We start from the raw sequence: 9448 nt of genomic DNA, 5'->3' as shown, positions 1-9448 counted from the left end.
AATAGGTATAGTATTGTAGTTGTGTGTATGTGTGCATATACATGTGCATGTGTGGGTCTTTAAGCTTGAAGGTTGTTTTCAAGTTCTTTATTAAAATGTTCCTAATCATACTCATATTTGTATCTTCAGTGTCTATGATAGTGACTGACATCTAGTAGTTTGTTTAGGTGATTTTCCAATGAATACATTAATATTTAAGTTTATAATGTGCACCAATTTCTAGAATACTCAGCAGAACTAGAGGAAATAATATATGACCATTTTAATTAAATTGGCCTCACAATATCTTTTTCAAGGTCCATATTCATATCTTGGAATTGCTAATGGCCATTACATGAATGCCCCAGTTGAACTTCAAACTTAAATTATCTAAAACATACTACTCTCCCCACCCCCAGATATACTGTATTCATCAGGGTCCTAATGTCAAATCCAGTCATTGTACTCGCCTTTGACTATAGCCCTGACTATGGAGTTTCACCACTACTGCCTAAGTCTGCCTACAAACTAAATTTGTGTACTCCATTCCACTGCCTAAAAATGTTCATTTGGCATCTCCAGTTTGTCTTAGCTTAACTACAACCACACTTTCTTTTTCTCATATACTTTTACTACCAGATGCTGCCATTTTTGGTAACATGTTCTGAAGTCTTCTACTAGTAAACTTTACCTCAAAGTGTTCCTTCTAAGTGGAAAACTCCTTTTTCCTTACCTCTATACCTTCCATTTATACTTGTTCCATTTTTTCAATCTCCATTTAAAATGCAACTGTCTCTGCTGGCCACTCATCCATTGATCTATTTTTTGTCTAAGTAGCTACTGCCCAAATGGTTATCCTGTGACAGACACTGTGTATTCCATTTGGAAAGTCATACTCTTGCTCTGCAAGATCTTACAGTTCATTAAGAGGGTATCTATGGGGGCGCCTGGGTGGCTCAGTGGGTTAAGCCGCTGCCTTCGGCTCGGGTCATGATCTCAGGGTCCTGGGATCGAGTCCCACATCGGCTCTCTGCTCAGCAAGAAGCCTGCTTCCCTCTCTCTCTCTCTCTGCCTGCCTCTCCGTCTACTTGTGATCTCTCTCTGTCAAATAAATAAATTAAAAAAAAAAGAGGGTATCTATGGAAATATAAAACTGAAACATAACAATTTTTATCATATTAAAATTTTTTATTTAATGGACTATGTCCTGAGTCTAATTAGGAATCAAACAACTTTTCATTAACTTCAGTAATCCCCTGAAATATTACACAGATGTTTTCTAAAAGTAGCAAGCTTATAGATATTGTATATACTTCATTCTGAATTACACAGGTATTGTTTCAGGGGATAATTTTAGGGAAGCCATCAGTAGGAACAGCAAAATACAAAGCATGTACTGATGTACTGAGATAATTTTAAAAAGTATCTGACAATTATGAATGGTCCCCAGTTTTACAAAATGTGATTTCCAGGGCATGAAAACTGAAAAAAGTTAACTCTTCAGAGAGTGTTTCATATTATACAAACAAGTTCTGTAGAAAAATGATCCAGCAAATGCTCGAGTTAAGAATATTTATATTTTTTTCCAATTTTTTACACTTTTATTAACACACTTACAAAAAAAATAACATTCAAACACTGAGAAAATTAAATAACTTTTATTAACACACTTACAAAAAAAATAACATTCAAACACTGAGAAAATTAAATAACTTTGGAAGCAGAGTTCAGAGCTCTCTGCTTACATATAAGTGATAATTCTGGGCTGTTGGCACAAAAAAATAATCAACACTCATAAAACCCTTACTACTATATATCAAACATAAGTTAAAATCATAGGCACTAGTTTATCTGAGAAATTTGTAATTAGAAGTATTATTTTAATCCATTCCATTATATATGTATGTATATTTATGATCTCTGCATTTAAATATGCTATTCTACTTGGATGTCTCCACTTTGATGTCTAATGAAAATGTCAGCATTTACACGACTAAAGAACTTCTTTCCTCCCAAATATAGTTTCAAAATTCCATTCTGAACCATGTCATCAAATAGAAGAATTATCAACCTACCCAGCTTTTCATGTGTTTCATATAAGACTCCCCCAACTTTTTTCCCTCACTTTCCCTATCCTTTCCCCCTTCACTATGTCCAATCCATTAAAAATGTATGTCACCTCTCTCACCCAAATTTGATTTCTAAAATATACTCTTTTTGTTATATATCTATCATTTTAGTTCTGTTACCATCATTTCTCCTGTGGATAAATTAATTGCATCTTCACAATGGCAGAAGTTACTATCAATATAAATTGGAATATATCTGACCCTTTTTAATGTAAATCCCTTCAGTGGCTTCTTAATGCAATCAGAAAAAAAATTCCAAGTCATTTTCATGACCTACTAATTACTGTATAATTTTTCCCCATCCAAGCATTTTCCTTCTCTTTTGTGCCTCTTCATTACTGTACATTTCAAGATATTAATAGCTAATTTACCGTGTACTTTCTTGTCAAGAATGTTTGCATAGCAGACGGCTTTGGCTAGCAAACATGGAGGTGCTTCCTTCCCTGGAGTAAATCTGCATGAATTCTAGAGTAATACAAATAATGTTCCTGCAGAGGGTGGGGATGGATGTATTTGCCAGCAGTCCCTTATATGATGTTGAAGTTTCTAATATCAATATTCCTTTTCTGCAGCACACCCCACTCAGTTACATGGAACATCTGACCCTCATCACACTGCTCTGTGGAACTGATACTATGTCATTCTGGCTCCCGCTATTGCTGTGAGTAATAAAAGTGACTTTTGTCTCTGACCCAAGAGTCTTATGTCTTTTATCAGTACTTATACAACTCTGGCAGACTAACTTGTTAGCTTGCAAATAAGCTAAAATCTCAGATGCTTTCACACTTCCTGACTTGATAATTACATCTTCATCACAATATCTAACTTTCAGTTTCCCAAACAGTAATTTTCTTTCCTATGTCAATTTCTGTACATAGTTTTCTTCTATCTTACAATGCTGTTTTTCCCGCTGTATGGCATAAGTCTGTTTCATGATAACAACACTGATAGCTCATCTCTAACACCCTTACCAAAAATATGTTATTCTTGTATTCCCTCTATTTCAACACATGATCACACACTATAATTTGAATTTTTTTTCCTATTTTTGCTCTTTTTGTATTAGCAACTATCATGAAATATCAATATCAGTAATATCAATAACAATATCAGAAAGCTACTTGGGCTTCTTCAATGCTTCATCCCTAAAGATTGTCTTGACATTCACAAGACAACTCAATCCTATAGAGGATGACATAAATTACTGTAAATGCTCAACATACATTTATCAATTTTATGTTAATTACAGTTTAATTCAAATTACATGGCACTCATGAAGTTAATAAAAAATACCTAGAGAAGAAAAATTGTAAAATATGTCATCTGGTTGGATTTTATCTAATATATGCAATAGCTGGCATATTTCTAAAATGTTAGTGATAAACTTATTTACTGCAGCTAGATATTGGATGGCTTTTTTGTTAGTTTTATGGGGATTTTATAAAGGAAAATTTGCAAATGTGGAGTCAAGTTTTTAATATGCTAATATAGGTTAATATTCTATTTGTCAACCATATTTTCTTTAATTAAAGATAGAACAGTTTAGTAAAGATGAAACACATTATTTATGCAACTATTTTTGGAGTGGTTTGAAAAACATGTGTGAGTAAAATTACTTAATACATGAATACTAGCATGCAGATATTGTCGGAACAACTAAATCAAACTCAGACTCAGTAATAAAATAAAACTCATTGAGGGCTGATATGTTTGCTTTAAAATAAATATTAATATGGTAACTGAAGAACTTATTTTCATTGATTCTTTCCTACCTAAGAGTATAAAACAAATACTATTATTAGTTCTGTTCAAGAAAAGGCAGAAGAAATCCTGCAAAAAATCCTCAGCTGAATACTTATTCACTTGCCTATATTCAGAGTGAAAATTGTGAGTTAACACTGTCAGTTATGGGCTCAGATCTGCGGTAGAATTTAAAGTGGAAAGAAACTTTGTCCTCATGTTGTTTACTTAATCATTCTTTACCATGAAATAATTTAATTTCTTCTCAGGTAAGTAAACTCTAGAGAACATTTAGATATTAATCTATTAAAAGTTTTATTTTATGTATTTTTATAGACACTTAAAAGCAATTACCTTAATTATTGAAACTTTTTTTTTTTTTTAAGTAATCTCTACGCCCACTATGGGGCTTGAACTTAGAATCCCAAAATCAAGAGTTGTGTGCTCCATTGCCTTAGCCAACCAGGCACCCCTGAAACATTCATTAATATCTGGCATTTTAAGACCTCTTAATTTCTTTGGATAACAACTTTTGTTTGTTTCCTTAGGACTCCTTCCTCTAACCAAAATGAATTTTATATTTAAATAATTCATAACATTATTTATAACATGAAATATAAATGTGTTTTTTGTGTGTCACTGCAAGCACAGATATATAATGGATTCCCAATAATTAAGATAACAACTCCTTTATTATTGTAAGAGTAAGTCTGTAGAAAACTTGGAAGAGTTTCTGATTTCCAAAGAGATTAAATTTTATTTTAAAAAAGTATTTTTCTAGTAGTCTCTTTTTTATTTTTATTTTTAAAGATTTTTTATTTATTTGACAGAGAGACACAGCAAGAGAGGGAACACAAGCAAGGGGAGTGGGAGAGGGAGAAGCAAGCTTCCCGCTAAGCAGGGAGCCTGATGCGGGGCTTGATCCCAGGACGCTGGGATCATGACCTGAACTGAAGGCAGATGCTTAACTGATTGAGCCACCCTCTAGTAGTCTCCTTTTTAAACTATCAAAAATGGGGGCGCCTGGGTGGCTCAGTGGGTTAAAGCCTCTGCTTTCGGCTGGGTCATGATCCCAGGGTCCTGGGATCGAGCCCCGCATCAGGCTCTCTGCTCAGCAGGGAGCCTGCTTCCCTTCCTCTCTCTCTGCCTGCCTCTCTGCCTACTTGTGATCTGTGTCTGTCAAATAAATAAATAAAATCTTTAAACTATCAAAAATGTAACTAGTTTTTCTTCTACTTTTTCAGTATACATGAAAGCTCATTTTTAAAAGCTCCTATGTGATGTTATATCATCCTAAGAAAAAGTCAAAACCATCATTTAATAAAATTCTCTTAAAGCTTCCAGTAGATAAATATTTTTATGTGAGATCTGTGATGTTTTAATATCATGTTCTTCTTGTTAAAATAGTACACTTAGTTCTACACAGAAGACATAGAAAGGCATATCTTAAGATATCCTAATTTTCTGTCCTGCCAACTTAACACTACGTTAACATAACTTAATTTATTTTTAATACATGTGGCATATATTCAAACTATTAGTTATAGTTAATATTTATATAGGGCTGTGTGTCAAGCATTAAGTACCTTCTCCTTTATATTTAACAAAATTCCTATTTATGGGAGCTCTAAAGATCTCTGTTGAACACATTTGGAAATCAAGATTTAAAAAGAAGCACATAAAATATCCATGGCCACAGGTATCTAGACTTGATTATCACAGGTGACCTAATTACGTAGATACTGCCAAATGAAGAGGAAAGGATTAGCGACATCAGGCATCACAAGAAAGTAGAGTTAGAAAAGTCTTCAAAGTTGGGTGCCTGGGTGGCTCAGTGGGTTGGGCCGCTGCCTTCGGCTCAGGTCATGATCTCAGGGTCCTGGGATCGAGTCCCGCATCGGGCTCTCTGCTCAGCAGGGAGCCTGCTTCCCTTCCCCTCTCTCTGCCTGCCTCTCTGTCTACTTGTGATCTCTCTCTCTCTGTCAAATAAATAAATAAAATCTTTAAAAAAAAAAGAAAAGAAAAGTCTTCAAAGTCTGTGTCTATCTCTACTGTTTTGGAGCCGTAGAAAAGTTCTAACCCTACCGGTAAAGAGATCTAAATTCAAAACGACCTATTAGCAGCCCATCATATCACTACCCAAGAATCTGCCTTTCCTAGTTTCTGCACAGCTGTTAAACACAGCCATGCCCTCAGCTAAATTACAGTTGTCAGACTAGCTCATTTGCATTTAAGGCAGGAGTTTTTTAAAACTTCAATTCAGAAGCCAGTTATTTATTCCTCCTCTAATTCTATCCAAGGATACAATTCGTTGGTTTTAATCACTGAACTCCTGCATTATTCCCTGTATCAAAGACTAATATCCTTGTTCTTACAAGGTGTTGCTTGAACAGATTTTCATCATTTGCCTCAGTATGTAAAACCATAACTTTGACTTAAATACTGGTGTCCCTTGTGGGATCTAGTAAGTGACCTATCTTATTAAGCATCTAAGATCATAACACTACCTAGTTTTTGTGATTTCCTTTGTGCTGAGAGCAAACACTTGCCTTACTCAGTCAACTACACTTTGACTATCATATTACCCTGCTGCTATCTTTTTATTCCAACAAAGCTCTAGAAGATGAGTAAATGCCAGTTCCTTCCCAAATCTGTTGTATCATTCTATCATCTGATAACTAAGTTGCATAATTGTCTGGCAAACTGAAAAAGTTAAACCCCAGCCACTAAATATATTTTTAGTTTTAAAATTTTGAATTATATTTTCCAGAAATCATGAGGGTCCCTAAAGTCCACATAAAATCTTCCCTGTTGCAGTTTAAATCATAGGCAAGCAGTTTTCAATGACTGACTATGGTAATATCAATAGACTTGATAGATTTGAGTTTATTACAGTTTGTTTGAATAATATAAGGGAATGGTTCTCAGTTGATTAATGCTTATATAAAATTATAGTCAAGAAAGTGAAAGAAAATCACCCCTTGTGGAGCTACTGGGAATCACTGCTAAGTTAACAGGCTGGAGATTAAAAACAGATCAGGACAGATAAATAACTGAAAGAAATTGCAATAGAATCAAAGACAATCATTATCAGTGGCTGACCAGCTAGGGAACACTGAAGATCAGGGTGAGGAAGTGCTGGGATAAATGTTTGGATCTAGGCTCATGGCAAAACAAAACAAAACAAAACAAAACAAAAAAAAACAAAACAAAAAACAGGGACAAGTCTGGAAAATATTACAGCCTATGGAAATTACCTAGGGGATGGAGATTATATATGTGTGTGTGTGTCTGTGTATAGAAGGGGAGTGTCTTTAACAGGTTTAAATACCATTACATGTATTAAACACCATTACATGTATTAAATGTTGATGAATTTACATCTCTTTAACAGGATATATATATATATATATATGGAAGGGGAGTGTCTTTAACTTTAATAGGTTTTAAAGTTACCCCAGGTCTGCTCAGCTCATATCCTTGTGCCTTGAAAACTCAAACAACTCAACTGAATTTAGAAGAAGAGGGAGCAGAGATGGAAGAGGAGCAGTAGCATCAATTGTGGAAGAATATTGGGATAATAAGATTTCTTATCATATAAAACTACTCTGTCCAGAAACAAAATAATTTTTGTTGGACTTTTTTTGATGGACTTAATCAATGACTGAATGCTATAGATTACTGGTCATTAGGAAAACTGGTAAGTCATTAAAGACTATGATAGGGGTTTACTAGATCACATTCAGCCAATCACAAGTAAAAAACTACTAATCTAAATTATGAACAAATGAGCAGGTTCCTAACAGTCTATAGCTCCTTGTGTGTATGTGTGTGTGTAAAATATATGTATATAAGCATATTATATAATATTGTTATGCTTCTTTCTGATCAAATTTCAATGGTGGGCATTTTGCTTTCATTGATATCGATCAATATTGATGCTATTGACAATGACAGCAATGATATAATGTATATGGAACAGCTTTAAAAAGAAAGGAATCTTGTATTAGACAAAGCTGAGTAGACTTGACTTTTCATTACTATCAACAATTACACATTCAAAGAGCCAAACTGCATGTCATTTTTTTTTCTTTTTACCCTCATAGGTATTTTAGTACTTGAATTACTAGAATGTAAATTATGCATCTCCTCATAAGTACACCGCATTATTACATTTACAAGATCTGCATCTAAAATTCACCCGATGAAGGTATGTGAAAGTTCTTCAGTTCTAATCTGTGTACTAGAAAAGGAGAGACATTTCAAACAAAGTGAATGTTCTCTTGACAATTACACAGTGTGAGCATATATTGCTTACTCATGATGTTGTATCTTATTTCTGAGTTCTAATGAGAACTCTTCAGGGCAGCAGGACATTAGAAAGGTAGGGCAGCTTCTAGCTATGCCTGTTTACTTAAACTCTAAAAAAAGGAAATGTTAGCACTGAACAATGATTAGAATCTTATCAAGTCTGTATTGCTTGAAATTGTACTATGTACTTTCAACATGATATATATTTATGATCTTAATTTTTTCCAAAATGAAAAAAATAACAGCTCTTTATAAAGCAAGTATTTTCACATTGTTAGTGTTTGGTTTGCTATCAAAAGGGTAAATTTTGTTAAATCTCCAAGCATGTTTTTAGTTCTATTATGTATCTTACATATATTATTAATAGTTGTGCCTCTACTCTTGCATTTCATCAAAATAGCATTTTGAACATGATCTAATTTATTCAATTTTTTAATCAAAAATTTAAAAGTTTGCCTCCTGGTGAGAATACTTTCGGTACTGTTAAAAATACCATCTTACTTCATATTTTTATAAGGCAAGAAAACCATATAGAGTCCATGTAAGTATGGACTAAATCATTAAAAATATTTCAATATTACCATAAGCCTAATTGTGAAAACTAATTATGACAATACTAGGCTATTTATTCAGATGTATATCAGTCCCTTTCCCAGGACACATGCTTCCATCCAGCAATCTGAAACAGATTTTATGGTTTATATTGATAATTTAAACCCTCAGTAGATGTTTCTGGATTTCTTATCCCACTAGGATTCCTGCTAAGCAATTGTAATTTTAAATTCTCATCGAGGTTAACAATGAAATATCAGCCATCTTTTCTTTCCAATCCCCTCCACCCCCAAAATGTGATTCAAGCTGATTAATTCTCAAGGTAACATATTCAGAATATTTTTTTTAAAGAGTAGTGAGGCTTAACTTCAGCCCCACCCTGGGACTGCCACTACTATTTCCATCAAGCAATCCCTGCTGTTGCTCTTCATTAACAACCCAGTGGCCCCTTGTCCCTCCTGCTGGTGATAGTGGTTGCTAAGTTAGTTTGGATTTGCTATTTACACCAGCCCTGGTTCTTGCTGAAAGGCATTTTTATACAAAGCATCAGTAACTCCTAGAGCTAAATATAAAACTTTCACTATCCCGTCCTGAAAAGTCCCTGAATTATTTGTCCTAGAGATTGCAGAGCACATTTCTCAGCAATTCACTGTAGAGTACTCACTCAAGAGTCTCTAGTCCATGGCAGCTCATTCAAGATATATACATATATCTTGATATATATATATATATTTTTT

Source organism: Lutra lutra, chromosome 11 (assembly GCF_902655055.1).
Source record: "Lutra lutra chromosome 11, mLutLut1.2, whole genome shotgun sequence".
Classification (NCBI taxonomy): Eukaryota; Metazoa; Chordata; class Mammalia; order Carnivora; family Mustelidae; genus Lutra; species Lutra lutra.
Note: the sequence above shows the minus strand (reverse complement) of the source record.